A 15,144-nucleotide genomic window follows, 5' to 3' on the forward strand; every position below is an offset into this window, starting at 1 on the left:
AAGGATTCGCATCATGGCCCAGTCAGGTCCATTTACTGGCCAAGAAAGCAAGCTCTCGTAAGCAATGAAATAAAGCCATCATCAGAATCCGGCACACCCAAATAAAGGGGCGCCGCACACCCCCTATGTTTCACCGATGAGGTTATGGACTGTGAATTTCCAGAGGGATTCAAACCATTAAACATAGAGGCATATGATGGAAAAACAGACCCTGGAGTCTGGATCGAGGATTATATCCTCCACATACATATGGCTAGAGGAGATGACCTCCACGCCATAAAATACTTACCCCTTAAGCTTAAAGGGCCAGCCCGGCATTGGCTTAAAAGCCTTCCTGAAAACACAATCCGAAGTTGGGAAGAACTCGAGGATGCTTTCCGAGCAAATTTTCAAGGGACCTATGTCCGCCCTCCGGATGCAGACGATCTTAGTCACATAACTCAACAGCCCGGAGAATCAGCTCGGCAATTCTGGAATAGATTCCTCACTAAAAAGAATCAAATAGTCGACTGTCCGGATGCCGAAGCCTTAGCAGCTTTCAGGCATAACGTCCGAGACGAATGGCTCGCCAGACACCTCGGCCAAGAAAATCCAAGAACAATGGCCGCACTAACAAGCCTCATGACCTGCTTTTGTGCAGGAGAGGACAGCTGGTTGGCAAGATGCAGCCCCATCGACCCAAGTACGTCCGAAACTAGGGATGGAAATGGAAAACCGCGACGCAACAAGGATCGTCGCCGGACTAAGGAAAAAAGTCCGAAGAGCACGGAAGTCAACGCCCGATTCAAAAGCTCACGACAGAATCAGACAAAGCCACCCCTCCAGGATAACATGGATGATCCATCCAACTTAAACAAAATCCTGGACAGGATATGTCAAATACACTGTACCCCTAGTAAGCCTGCTAACCATACCCACAGAGATTGTTGGGTTTTCAAACAATCCGACAGACTCAACGCCGAACACAAGGGGCTCGACACACCAAGCGAAGACGAGGGCGAACCCCAAAAGCACAGCACCAGGAAACAAAAGAACTCCCCACAAGAAGTAAAAACAGTAAACTTACTTCACATAACAAAACGTGCGGCGCCCATAAAGGTACGCACCATACGACCTATCCCAAAGGGGTCCCGCCATTGGTTGTCAAAACCAATCATCTTCGATCAGCTGGATTATTCTAGAAGTATTAGGAACGCAGGCTGGACTGCCTTGGTACTCGATCCAATAATTGGCGGACTCCAGTTTTCAAATGTCCTTATGGACGGCGGCAGTGGACTAAACCTGATATATCAGGACACAATCTGCCACATGGGGATAGACCCAGCAAGAATCCGCCGCAGCAAAACCGCCTTTCAAGGGGTCACGCCTAGTCCGCACACCCATTGCATGGGTTTTCTCCGGCTCGAAGTTATATTCGGCTCTTCCGATAACTTCCGCCGCGAAAAGCTGACCTTCCACATCGTCGCATTCTCCAGTCGCTATCAAGCACTACTGGGACGCGAAGCTTTTGCCCGCTTTAACGCAATACCGCATTATGCATCTCTAACGCTTAAGATGCCCGGTCCACGAGGCATCATCTCTTTGAAGGGGAAGCATTGATGTGCCCCTCCCCCAAGCGGAGGACTGGGAGGCTGCTTTGACAGCCCCACAGTAAAATGGCTTCACCGGCCAAAAATTTCGGAATAGGTCATTAAAGACCACGAACGCGGATAGACGAGTTCGGTACAAAATCATCATTGATGCGGGCTTAGTGGCCATATACCCCTGCACTAGGGGCTCCGTACATATACAATAAGAGACAATAAAGCTCAATTCTATATATTTTACTTTATACTTTGCTTATTTTAAACTTTTGTTCGGCACGACCCATTTTCAGCTCAGTTCCTCTCTTTCGCAGATGAACATCGTGCGGCGCCCGTCCAGGATACGGCACAACGGAGGCACAGGTGCAGACGTGCAGTAGGGACCCGTCCTAAGGATTCTTTTTAGATTAAGACCCTGCGTAAACCTTTTTTACTGTCTCTTGTTGCTACATATCCCCTGGTTTTCTTTGATATAACCAAGGAGGAGGCTGGCGTCTTGGCATGTGGCCACGTCAGAATTTTTGCGCGTACCTGGACACTAGGGGATTTTTAATAAAGAGTGTTGTTTTGCCTGCACTCATAAAGACCGAACACCTTAGGGAGTGTTCGGCGTCACGGGTTTTGGCATTATATGCATCAGCTCCGAATCATGTCTTTGGTCAAATGTTGGGTTGCCCGGCTCCTGAGTTCGGCTACCTTATGTTCCGCTCTATCGTCTAAGGTAGCACCAGGAGAACTACTGTGATTGTGCCCCGGTTAGGCCGGGTGAGCGCCTCAGTAGAGAAAGCCGAAAACTGACTGTCGTGATGTAGCGTGAGACTAGTCAGCCACTCGATGACCTATCGGAATCTATAGGATTCCTCCATTTTAACGAAGGGCCGTTTCCCGGTCAGGCACATACGCACCCCGAACTCGGGCGAGCGCAGTCGCCACCAAGGGGCTACCTAAATAGTCCCACTGTCAAGATCCTATGGCTAAGTGAAAGTGTTAAAGCATTATAGTCCGGTTGCCTGGCCTGCTGCGCTATCACCTCCTTTGTAGGACCAAGACGTTGGGTTAAGTGTGAAAATGCGTCTTCTGTGAGCACCCCCGCACTATGTGCGTGGGGGCTGAAGCCAACGACTGCCATCTTTCAGATTATATATATATATATATATATCTTAAAACAGCTGCACAGGAGGTGTTCCCAATACTTGAAGGCACAAGTATAAAAGGTCACTACAATTTATCAAAATATTGCTTCATAATTACATATGCTATCATAACATAGCATCCTTCGAGCACTGTGTCTCTATTACACGAGCGCCTTCAAGGACTTCCTGAAAATAGTGCTCGGAGGGTACTCGGCTTTTGTCCGAATATCGGGAAGCAACAACGGTGGTCTCCACCTCTGCCCAGTATGTCTTGACACGGGCAAGAGCCATCCGTGCGCCCTCTATGCATGCTGACCTCTTCATCGCATTGATACGCGGCACCGCATCAAGGAATTGCTGCACCAAGCTAAAATAACTCTTCGGCTCCGATCTCCCAGGCCACAGATGACCCATGACGTACTTCATGGCGAGTCCGGACAATCTATTCAGTTCGGCCCATTGAGCCAGGCGATCGTCCACTACCAGTGGATGCTCTGGATTGTGGAACTGTGACCAGAAAAGCTTTTCCACTTCGCGATCTTTTAGATCTCGAAAGTGTTCGGTCGCATCAGCAGCACTTGCTGCCAAATCCAGATAGGTGTCCTCCACACTCCACATCCGGTCCAACAGAGCAAACTTCGGATCACAAAACTTCCTCCGCAGCATAAAGGTCTTTCCAGCCACAATCTGTTCGGCCTGACGCAGCTCCTCCTTCGCAGCTCTCATCACAGAGCGAGCGTCCTTGGCATTGGCAACGGCCTTCTCTAAGTCCGTCTGTCTCGCCCGGTCTTCTTTCTCAAGAAGTTTGCAACGGTCGGCAGCGCTCTTTAACTTCTCGGCCATCTCGGCCATCTCTTCTTTGCTTCGGCAGTGAGCAGCCTGTTCGGCTCTCAGCCCTTCAAGGGCCTTCTCAGCAGCCGCATCGCTTTTTCTGGCTTGCTCCTTAGCTCAGGAAAGTTCTGCCCTAAGATTCTCCATGGCGGCCGTACCATCTGCGTCAAGCACACACATTGTAAGACACTAGCATGAAGCTCCTCTTACCTGATGCCGCCCGAAGAATAACATACCTTGATCCTCATCAAGCCGCTTGTTGACAAGCATGATGTCGGCATCTGCCATGTCCAGTTGCCACTTTAGTTCGGCCACATCATCAGTTCGGCTTGATTCCGGACACCTCGCCACCTACATTCAAAGGCGACATCTTAGACCTGGGATTATGACCCTCTGCGTGCCGTCATTTCTTGACAACGCGTAGAGTCTCAGGGGCTACTATCTACACAGGGCGCATCTTACTTATGCGCAACTGACAAAAGTGTACATTATCTAACGTACCTCAAAACCCGTCAGTAAACTTTTGACGGCCTCATCCAATCCGCTTTCTGAGGATGAAATCCTTTCAATCACCATGCCCATCAATGCACGGTGCTCCTCTGAGATAGAAGCTCGCCCCAGCAGAATCTTTAGCTCCTCCGGCTGAGCACCATACGGTGCCGGACTTGTCCTATGGCCTCTTTCGAAGGCCGGACGCGGAGAACCTTGGGGGGCCACATAGCTATCTTCCGCCCCTGCCGGATTCAGAGAAACCCTCCGCGACGACACCTCAGGGTCGCCCGCCTCGCTAGGTGGTACGGTAGGGGGAGGCGTCCCGCTCTCCATCATCTCCGGAAGAAGATCCCCCGAAGACGAGCTCTGCTGAGAAGGGCTGAGGTTCGAGCTTCAAGGTAAAATTTTGGTTAATCTTCTCAGATATAAATCAAGGATTTCTCTCATCCCTCAAAAGGAAAACCTCTCTCTACTTACGGCTCGTTGGAGGGCTGATCCCTTTGAGGGCGTAGTTCGGCCGAGGAACTCCCCGGCGTCGGACCCTCTGACGAGGATTTTCTCCCCCGCTTCGAGGGCATGGTCTCCGGGTCGTCAGAGGCGGCCCTCTTCTTCCCCTTGGGAGAGGAATTGTCGGTTCCTCCCTTTGGAGCAGCCTCCTTCGAGGAGGCCATAGTTCCCTTGTCCTTCCCCTTACTTCCCTCCAAAGGCATTATCTTCAACATCCTGACAAGCACGGGATCCGGCCTAGTGTCGGGAAGGGGAGCCGGACACCTGATCAGCTTTGCCTTTGTTATCCACTCCTGTTTAAAAGGACAGCTCTTTTAGGGCCAAGTTTATGACGATTATATGGATAGTAGGTCCGGGCACAAGGTTACTTACTTGGGTATCCAAGCGATTGCAGCTTAGGCCTGCGTCCTCGGTCAAATCCGGACACATCATTTGTGATCCGAAGAACAGTTTATACATCTCCATGGGCGTTGTGCCAATAAAATGCTGGAGAGCTCGTGGTCCCTCCGGATTAAACTCCCATAGACGAAGGGAGCGACGTTTGCCGGGCAGTGTTCGACGAATCAGCATGACCTGCGTCACCTTGACCAGGTTGAGGTCTCTTTCTAAGAGATCCCTGATGCGGCCCTGCAACAAGGGCACGTCTTTGGATAACCCCCAATCTAATCCTTTGTTGACCCATGACGCTAGCCGTGATGGGGGACCAGAGCGAAAGGCAGGAGGCGCCGCCCACTTGGCGCTCCTGGGAGCGGTGATATAGAACCATTCTCGTTGCCACAAGCCGAGCTCCCCTTGAAAGGAGCCCTCGGGCCATGGAGCATCAGCATTCTTACTTATGACAGCGCCTCCGCACTCTGCGTGCCGTCCCTTGATCATCTTCGGCTCCACTCCAAAAGTCTTGAGCCATAATCCGAAGTGAGGAGTAACACGGAGGAACACTTCGCACACAACGATGAAAGAGGAAATGTGGAGGATGGACTCCGGAGCTAAGTCATGAAATTCTAGCCCGTAATAAAACAGCAGCCCCCTCACGAAGGGATCCATCGGGAAGCCTAACCCCCGAAGGAAGTGAGACATGAACACTACGCTCTCACCGGGCTGGGGACTGGGAATAGCCTGCCTTTGAGCAGGCAACCTATGCGAAATTTCGGCAATCAAGAACTTAGCCTCTCTCAACTTTAGCACGTCCTCCTCCGTGACGGAGGAGGGCATCCATCAGCCTTGATGGTCGGAACCGGATATTGTCGAAGGTCCGAAGCACCTGGAATCTGGAGCCTAGGGTGTTGGAACTCGAGGCGACGGGTGAACTCGTTTGAGATTGGAAAAAGGAGTAAGGCCTTGGTCTCTTTATAAGAGGTTGAATACCAGGAGCCCTCCCCATAACCGTTTGGGACTCGCCTTTAATCGAGGAAACATGCTAACGGGCATGATTAGGTTAGCCATGTCCGTATTGATGAGAATCCCGTAAAAGGGGCGGACACGATCTCTGCTTTGACAAGACGTGCCAAGGAAACTGCGTCGCTAAATGTGCTGAGGTGGAAAAGTAAAAATGATTCGAGTAAAGGACTTGGCCGTAGTGTGATGTCACGCTGCGGAATACGTCAGCAGATTAGATTTGTGTTGATATTATTCTCTCTATGGCAATATGTGGAAACTTATTTTGCAGAGCCGCACACTATCCTTGGTGTTTAAAATCTTCTTGAAGGACTTGGAGGAGGAACCCGCCTTGCAATGCCGAAGACAATCTGCACGCCGGACTCGTCGTCATTGAAGCCTGGTTCAGGGGTTACTGAGGGAGTCCTGGATTAGGGGGTGTTCGGGTAGCCGGACTATACCTTCAGCCGGACTCTAGGACTATGAGATACAAGATTGAAGACTTCGTCCCGTGTCTGGATGGGACTTTCCTTGGCGTGGAAGGCTAGCTTGGCGATGCGGATATTCAAGATCTCCTACCATTGTAACCGACTCTGTGTAACCCTAACCCTATCCGGTGTCTATATAAACCAGAGGGTTCTAGTCCGTAGGACAACTTCATCATACAACAATCATACCATAGGCTAGCTTCTAGGGTTTAGCCTCCATGATCTCATGGTAGATCTACTCTTGTACTACCCATATCATCAATATTAATCAAGCAGGAGTAGGGTTTTACCTCCATCGAGAGGGCCCGAACCTGGGTAAAAACATCGTGTCCCTTGTCTCCTGTTACCATCCGCCTAGACGCACAGTTCGGGACCCCCTACCCGAGATCCGCCGGGTTTGACACCGACACCAGTCATGATGCTTATCCTATTTCTGATGCAGGGCGACTATAAGCTCTCGGTCATTGAGAACACGAGATCGCTTCTGAGGCATTTGGGCAATTGTGCTTTCAGTGGCTTCAGTTCGGGTACGAGGGGCACTTGTGTTGCTAGCCAAAGGATAAACACGAGCGACGGCCTGAACTCCTTCAATGGGCTATGTGAAGCTTTGGTGATCAGCATTGTGAAGATAAACAGGCTCTTTGGCAGGCTCTGGGTAGATGGCTTCGACAGACAGATCAACCTCTGACAACAATATGAGATGATTGCATGCAGAAGGCTGATAGTTGATTGCAGAGTGAAGCTTGATGAGGCGCATGACCCATGGAGCATAGAACTTCAGACTAAAGATATCAGAGCCAGATGCAGCCAGTTGTCTGATGAAGAAGTCTTGAGCATTGAAGCTGATGCCATTGAAGATATAGAAAACCAATGTCTTCATTGCTCCTTCAAGCTTCGCTCCATGAGAATGTCCTTTGACAGGCCATAGAGTTTGCCTGATGATATGGTAAATAGTGCGGGGCAGATACTCTAGGTCTTCAACAAAGAACTCATTGGGATAGTCAGCATCATGGGGCAGTGGCTTCATCATGGTCAACATTTGGCTCATGTCAGGCTCTGGCTTCTGGAAGATGCTCTCCAAAGCATTCTGGTGTAGCTGACAACCTAGTTCATCATGTTCGCCAAGAGTGGGCAGGGAAGTAAGCTCAATGATGTCTTGGGCTTTAGCTTCATGGTGTACATCGCCTGTCATCCACTCAAGGATCCAAGTCTTCGGATCCCTGTTGTAGCCGCGAATGTGGAGGGTAGCATAAAATTGTAGCAGAAGCTCTTCATTCCAATGTTCTTTGGCAGTCACAAACTGGAGAAGGCCAGCATCTCTGAAGCAGTCAAGGGCTTCTTCGAGGCAGGGCAGCCCAGCCATGGCTTTGCAGTCTAGACGCATATCAGGGAAAATGCGCCCCTGATTGTATAAGATGCAGGAATAGTAGTTGCGCTGCTGATAACTCCAGAATCGATCGGATGAAATTCTTGGCCTTGTGTAGGGGTTCTTGGCACTGTCAAAGAATGTATTGTGTGCCTTGACGCCATTCAGATTAAATGATCCTGGTGAAGTTGCAGTACTGGGAAACCTTGGCAGCCTAGGCTTTGGCTTCTGGACCCGAAGCCTGTGCTCCACATGATAGTCAAATTGTGGACCGTCAGCAGGTAGAGGAACTAGAATGGGCCAGCGGACGGTGGTAAGTTGACCTTGATAGAATGCCTGCTCAATGGTGTGTGGCCTGGGAGGTGGTACAGGAGCAAAGGCATTGTCTTCAAGCTGCGGATTTGCTTTAGGTGCATCATTGGCTTCAGGTGCATTCACTTCTGGCACCACATTAGCTTCAGGCGCCACATTAGCTTCGGCCATGACAATGTCATTGGCTTTAGTATGGGTGTTTGTGGCTGCCTCAGTATTTTCAACCTCCACTCGAGTAGCTGGATGGTCGGACACGTTCTCTGCGAGAACAACTTCTTGGTTGGACAGGGGTGTAGCAACACATTCTTCTTCTTGACTTGGTTCTTCTTGTTCAGCGGCTGATGCAACCGAAATGTCTTCAACAGATTTGGCTTCAAACTTTGAGATGTTCGCAGTTGGAGTGGCTTCAGGGAACACTTGGCGCGATACTGAGTGGTGCTCTTCTCCTTCTGGAACACTCAAAAGAGTGACTTATGGCCTTGGTCCTTTGCGAAGCCTATGAAATGCTGGCGACGCCTTTGGAGAGGGAGTCGGCTGGGCCACAAAGTCATCATCTTCAAGCACCGAAGTGGTGGCTTGAGGTGGGAGAGTACTTGGTGATTCTTGACGGGGGGAGCCTTGAGGGTGATCAGCCCATGAATCATCCTGAGCAATTGGCATCAAAGGATGACCAATGCTAATGAGTTCGCTGTTCGTCAGAACAGGCGATGATACAACGTTTTGCTCGATCTGAGGAAGGACTTCATCATCTTCAACATTGTCTTGGGGACCAATGTCTTGAGCTGCGGTCGGGTCAACAGCTGGATCCTCTTCAACTTCAGGAGCCTCTGTGGTAGCAGGCTCATGGACTATCAATTGACACTCACGGTGTTCAGACGCAGGGAGAGCCACTGAGATTGGCTCGACGACAAGGGGCTCTGTGGGAGCAGCCCGATCTTTCTTCTTGTTTTTTCTCTTCTTGGTAGGTGGAGCCTCATCAGTGGTGTTCTTGGTTTTGTACTTTCTGGCTTCGGCTTCATCCGCCCTTGTTTTCTTGACCTTTGAAGCCACTGTGGGGACCTTAGGATTCACGCCTATCATACTGGCGGGGAAGACAATGCGAGGTTCTTCCTGCCTTGATGCTTTAGCTGGGGCCACAATAGGCTTCTTCTTCTTGGCAGCCATCTTGGGGTCGATGCAAGGACGCCCAAGTGCCTTGCGCTTCTCAGCTTCATTGTAGGCTTGAACACATTTGCCAGCCAGGTGTTTCATGCGATCTCGAGAACCTTTAGCTTCGTCACGTTTCTTGTGAAACGCCTCCTTGAGCTCATTCATCATTTGCTTGAAGGTTTGGACGTTTGTCACACTGAGGTGGGCCATGTGCTTCTTGAACTGAGCCTTTTCATAGTCAATCTTGTGCTTCAATTCAACAATTCTCTGAGCTAGAGCCAGCTCAGGAGCAATGGCTCCATGGAAGGAAATGTTGAGGCCAATAGGGAGTTGAAGATCAGCAAAACTGAGGTTTGGGCTGTCAAACCAGTCGTCAATGAACTTGTTCAGGATGTCCACATCGAAGAGGGGAAGATCATTGAAGATTTACGCCTCTTGCTTGCTCCTTATTAGCAGCTCAAGAGCATTATCGCCAAGATCATTGTCACTTGACAGATCAATGGCTTCGTTCTCATTCTGCAGAACGACAGCTGGGGTCAATGCCTGACCAGTAATTTGCATGGGCTTCTTCCTCTTCTCAGACTTGGAGATGCGAGAGAGATCTTCAGAATGCACACTTGGTGCAGGAGGAGTGGTGGCCAGAGGCTTTTCTCATGAAACACTTGGTGCAGTTGATGGTTTCGAAGCCTTAGGTTTCTTCTGCTTCACAGGCTTCGGTGGTGCAGGCGCTTCGTTAGAATCAGCGTCATCTGGGGAGTGATCCACGGCTGCCCCTTGAACCATAATGTGAGTGATGAGACCTTCAAGGTTTTAGAAGGGCCCAACAATATTGGGTTCAACATCGCATGTGTCGTCGGCACGAGGAGTAGAGGGACCTGGGTTGAAGTCTAACCCAAGCGATTTCTTGTTCTCTTTGGCAGATGCTTTGGCAAACTGAAGGTTGCACTTGAATAGATTGTCGTTGCGACACCATAACAGTGATGATGGATTCGCATTTGCAGGCTGTGGTCCACGAACCATACATGGGTAGAAACCCTGAGCAATAGCTTCAGTTCTGTTCTTGGGTTGAAGATTTCGAAAGAGAATATCACCCCAAGGACATTTGAGGGCATTCTTCTCAGCATACTCATTGGTCACAAACTTGTATTTGAACCATTGCTCTTCCTAATATCTTCGAATCCATTGGATTCGTGTTTTGCACTGATTGTAATCTTCTTCGGGATCAGTCTTGTACAGTTCATAGAGACCTTCAGGCAAATCCTTTGATGTATCCCCACGGCGCTTCCTGCCTCCCTTCCTTGCTGACTTATCTGCAGCCATGTAGTTCAGACTGAATGGCTTCAACACTGTCAAAGGCTTCCGTCTGCTAGTCAGACAGGAACTAGCTTCTGGAGAATTGATGTGATGTTGTAAGAACTCTGCAAATGAATGCAGACTATGAGAACTAAGGGATTCTCCCACAGACATGTACCTGTGACAGCATTAGAGATGCGAGGGAAGCGGAAGAGGTCATATGCATTCTCAGAAGATTTTGAAGATAAATCAGTTTAGAAGACATTGACCTCATAGTGCGAAGACATTCACTCATATGTTGAGAGTTGGTTCCAGATTTGTACGAATCCAAGAATAAGTACAAGTGAGGAATCTAACTACTTTGTGAAGCATAAGTGAATATACTAGGCATGTTATGAGATGCAGAACATGATAGATCCAAATTTGTAGGGACAGAAACCACTTGTGGTTGAAAAAGATGAATCTATCGGATAAAAAAGGACTATAAAAGAGGTTTTATTTACCACAGGAAGAACTGCTAGACAAAGTAGAAGATGAGGCCGGGCAGTTCAATCTTCCATGCCCTAACTTGGCGATGGAGGACACCTACGGCAACGGCGGAGAAGACAATGTCTGTGGCCGGCGTGAGAACAGCGTTGGTGAGGTCGCGGCAGCTAAGCGCTTAGTCGCCGGCGTCATCGAGAGCTAGCGGTGGCGCTAGGGTTTGTGCAAGAAGGAGAAGTGGAAGAAGAGATAATGACTGGGGTGTGGCATGTATTTATAAGTACAGGGATGACACAACGTTATTACGCAGGTGCCCCTGGCGGTTCACATCTGAAGAACACGTGGCGAACATGCAACACATTGGAGGTTGTTCCATGTTCCCACACACGCCTGGATTGTCGGGTGGTCCTTCCCGCTTCTCCGGGTTTCAGGCAAAAAGGATTGAGCATTTAAATCAGATTTAATGTTTGTATCTGTGTCTTCTGCTGACAAGGGCACAGAGAAGACATTCGACAGTTTCAATAGAATGCATATGATTTGGATAGATAGATTTGAGAAGGGAGCATAGAGAGGTTAGGGTCCAATCACATTCACTTAGTTCAAAAGATTCAAACGAGAAGACATAGCTATAAGTGAATGTTGTAGAGGACAGAACGCTAATATATGAATATATCTGAATAAGACGAAATCAATATGGTGAAGATAAACATGAAGTCATGTTAATATTGAAGACAAACCAAACGCGAAGATTTTGCAAATGTAACGCCAACAGAAAACACTCCAAGCAAAAGTTTGGTGGTGGCGTTACCCATCGTATAGGAAGTATTAGACCTAGACACGGCGCACAATTATCATGGCACTCCGAAGTCAAATTCCGCGTTAATGTCTTCACACTTAGAGTGTAAGTCTTCATTAATTGAAGATATACATTACTTCGTGTGTTGCACATCTAAGTCATCAACATGCATAAATCTTAGGATGTGTGCCTGATCACAGGACATTTGAGGATTATAAGATATTTAGCTCACACCGCAACTTGCAAAACCTTTTCTCATCCAAGGGCTTTGTGAAGATATCTGCCAGTTGCTCTTCAGTGTTGACGTGAATGATATCAATATCTTCTTTCCTAACATGATCTCTGAGAAAGTGATGACGGATCTGAATGTGCTTTGTCTTCGAGTGCTGAACTGGGTTGTTGGCAATCTTGATGGCGCTTTCATTGTCACAGTAGAGTGGTACTTGCTTCAGATGGATGGCATAGTCTTTGAGTGTTTGCTTCATCCATAGAAGCTGAGCACAGCAAGATCCAACAGCAATGTATTCAGATTCAGCAGTGGAGAGAGATACACAGTTCTGCTTCTTTGAAGACCAACAGACAAATGATCGTCCCAGAAAGTGACATGTGCCTGATGTAGACTTGCGATCCACCTTGTCACTAGCATAATCAACATCCGAGAATCCAACTATATCAAACTATGAGCCCTTTGGATACCATAATCCTAGTGTTGGGGTGTAAGCCAAATATCGAAGAATTCGCTTCACAGCTAAGTGATGCGATTCCTTTGGTGCCGCTTGGAATCGGGCACACATGCAAACACTAAGCATGATATCTAGCCTAGATGCACATAAATAAAGTAAAGAACCAATCATGGAGTGGTATACCTTTTGATCGAACTCTTTACCATTGGCGTCAGGACCCAGATGACTTTTGGTTGGCATTGGCGTCGTGTAGCCTTTGTATTCTTGCATTCCAAACTTCCTCAGGCAGTCTTTGAGGTATTTCTCTTGAGATATGAAGATGCCATTGCTTTGCTGACGTATTTGAAGACCAAGGAAGAACTTCAGCTCACCCATCATGGACATTTGATATTGCTCTTGCATCATGTGTCCAAACTCATCACTGTATTTTTGATTAGTGCACCCGAAGATAATATCATCCACATATATTTGGCACACAAACAGTTCACCATCATATGTCTTCGTGAAGAGTGTGGGATCCAGGGAACCAGGTTTGAAGCCTTTGCTCTTCAGGAAGTATTTGAGTGTGTCATACCAAGAACGAGGGGCTTGTTTGAGGCCATACAGTGCCTTATTGAGCTTGTATACCATATCAAGGTGTTTTGGATCTTCAAAGCCAGGCGGTTGTGCAACATACACTTCTTCAATCTTGCCATTGAGAAAGGCACTCCTCACATCCATTTGATGCAGTAGGATGTTATGATGATTTGCATAGGCTAGTAGTATGTGAATGGCTTCAAGCCTAGCCACGGGAGCAAATGTTTCATCGAATTCAATTCCTTCAACTTAAGTGTATCCTTGAGCAACGAGAGGAGCCTTGTTTCTGACAACTTGACCATGCTCATATTGCTTGTTGTGATATATCCATTTAGTGCCTATGATATTGTGTTTACGAGGATCAGGACGCTTGACTAGTTCCCACGCATTGTTCAGCTGGAACTGTTGAAGCTCCTGTTGCATAGCTTGAATCCATTCAGGTTCCATGAAGGCTTCAGCAACTTTCTTGGGTTCAGATATTGAGACAAATGCAAAGTGCCCATAGAAATTTGCTAGCTGTATTGCTCTTGAGCGAGTGAGTGGACCACGTGCATTGATGCTATCAATTATCTTCTCAATCTTTACTTCATTTGCAACACGAGGATGAACTGGACGAAGATATTGCCCTTTCTGATCATTGTCATCATTAGGAGGATTGTCTTCAGGTTGAGCATTGTCTTCAGGTTCATTAGGTGCAGAAATGATAAGTTCCTCTTCAGCCTAAGCTTCAGACGGTATGATTTCTCCTGTTCTCATAAGCTTGATGGATTCACTAGGTGGAATTTCATCTAGCACATTTGGCAGGTGCTCTCTTTGCGAGCCGTTAGTCTCATCGAACCGCACATCCATAGTTTCAACCACTTTATAGTGAAAGAGGTTTAAGACTCTGTAGGAGTGCAAATCCTTTCCGTAACCAAGCATAAAACCTTCATGTGCTTTCAGTGCAAATTTTGAAGTGTGATGTGGATCCTTGATCCAGCACCTAGCACCAGTAAGGAGTTCATAGGATGTCTTCTTCAGAAGCTTGTGAAGATAAATGTGGTTGATGACATGCCATGCAGTATCAATGGCTTCGGGTCAGAACTTTCTTGGAGTCTTGTATTCATCAAGCATTATCCTTGCCATCTCAAAGAGTGTTCCGTTCTTGCGTTCCACGATGCCATTCTGCTGCAGCGTGTATGGAGCTGAGAACTCATGAGTGATACCCAAGGTATAAAGATAAGTGTCGAGGACAGTGTTCTTGAATTATGTGCCATTGTCACTTCTGATGTGCTTGATCTTGATGCCATAGTTGTTCATGGCACGGTTGGCGAAGCGTCTGGAGACATCCTGCACTTCAGTCTTGTAGAGAATTATATGCACCCATGTATATCTTGAATAATCATCAATAATGACGAAGCCATAGAGACAAGCAGTAGTTGTGAGAGTAGAGTAGTGAGTAGGACCGAATAGGTCCATTGTAGCAGTTCGAAGGGTTGTGTTGTTGTCATGATTGTCTTCAAGGGATGCTTGGCCCTCATCATCTTTCCAGCTTCGCAGGCACCACATAAGTGATCCTTCTTGAACTTGACACCCTAGATGCCTATGACGTGCTTCCTCTTTGCGAGAGTATGCAAGTTCCTCATGCCAGCATGCCCTAGCCTTCGATGCCAGAGCCAGCACTCTGAAGCTTTTGCAAGAAGACATACGGCAAGATGTGGTCCTGCTGAGAAATCTACCATGTACAAATCATCTTTCCGATACCCTTCAAGGACTAGAGAATTGTCAGAATCCATTAGAACAAGGCAACGATATTTTCCAAATATCACAATCATGTTCAAATCGCAAAGCATTGAGACAGACATTAAGTTGAAACCAAGGGATTCAACAAGCATCACTTTATCCATGTGCCGATCCTTTGAGATTGCAACTCTACCTAGACCCAATACCTTTCTTTTACCAGTGTCAGCAAATGTGATGTGACTCTTCTCAGATGGACGTAAGGTTGAGTCCATGAGAAGACTTTGATCACCAGTCATATGATTAGTGCACCCACTATCAATAATCCATTCTGAAGTAGCTGGTGTCATACCCTACAA

This window comes from Triticum urartu, chromosome 2, assembly GCF_003073215.2.
Source record: "Triticum urartu cultivar G1812 chromosome 2, Tu2.1, whole genome shotgun sequence".
NCBI classification, from domain to species: domain Eukaryota; kingdom Viridiplantae; phylum Streptophyta; class Magnoliopsida; order Poales; family Poaceae; genus Triticum; species Triticum urartu.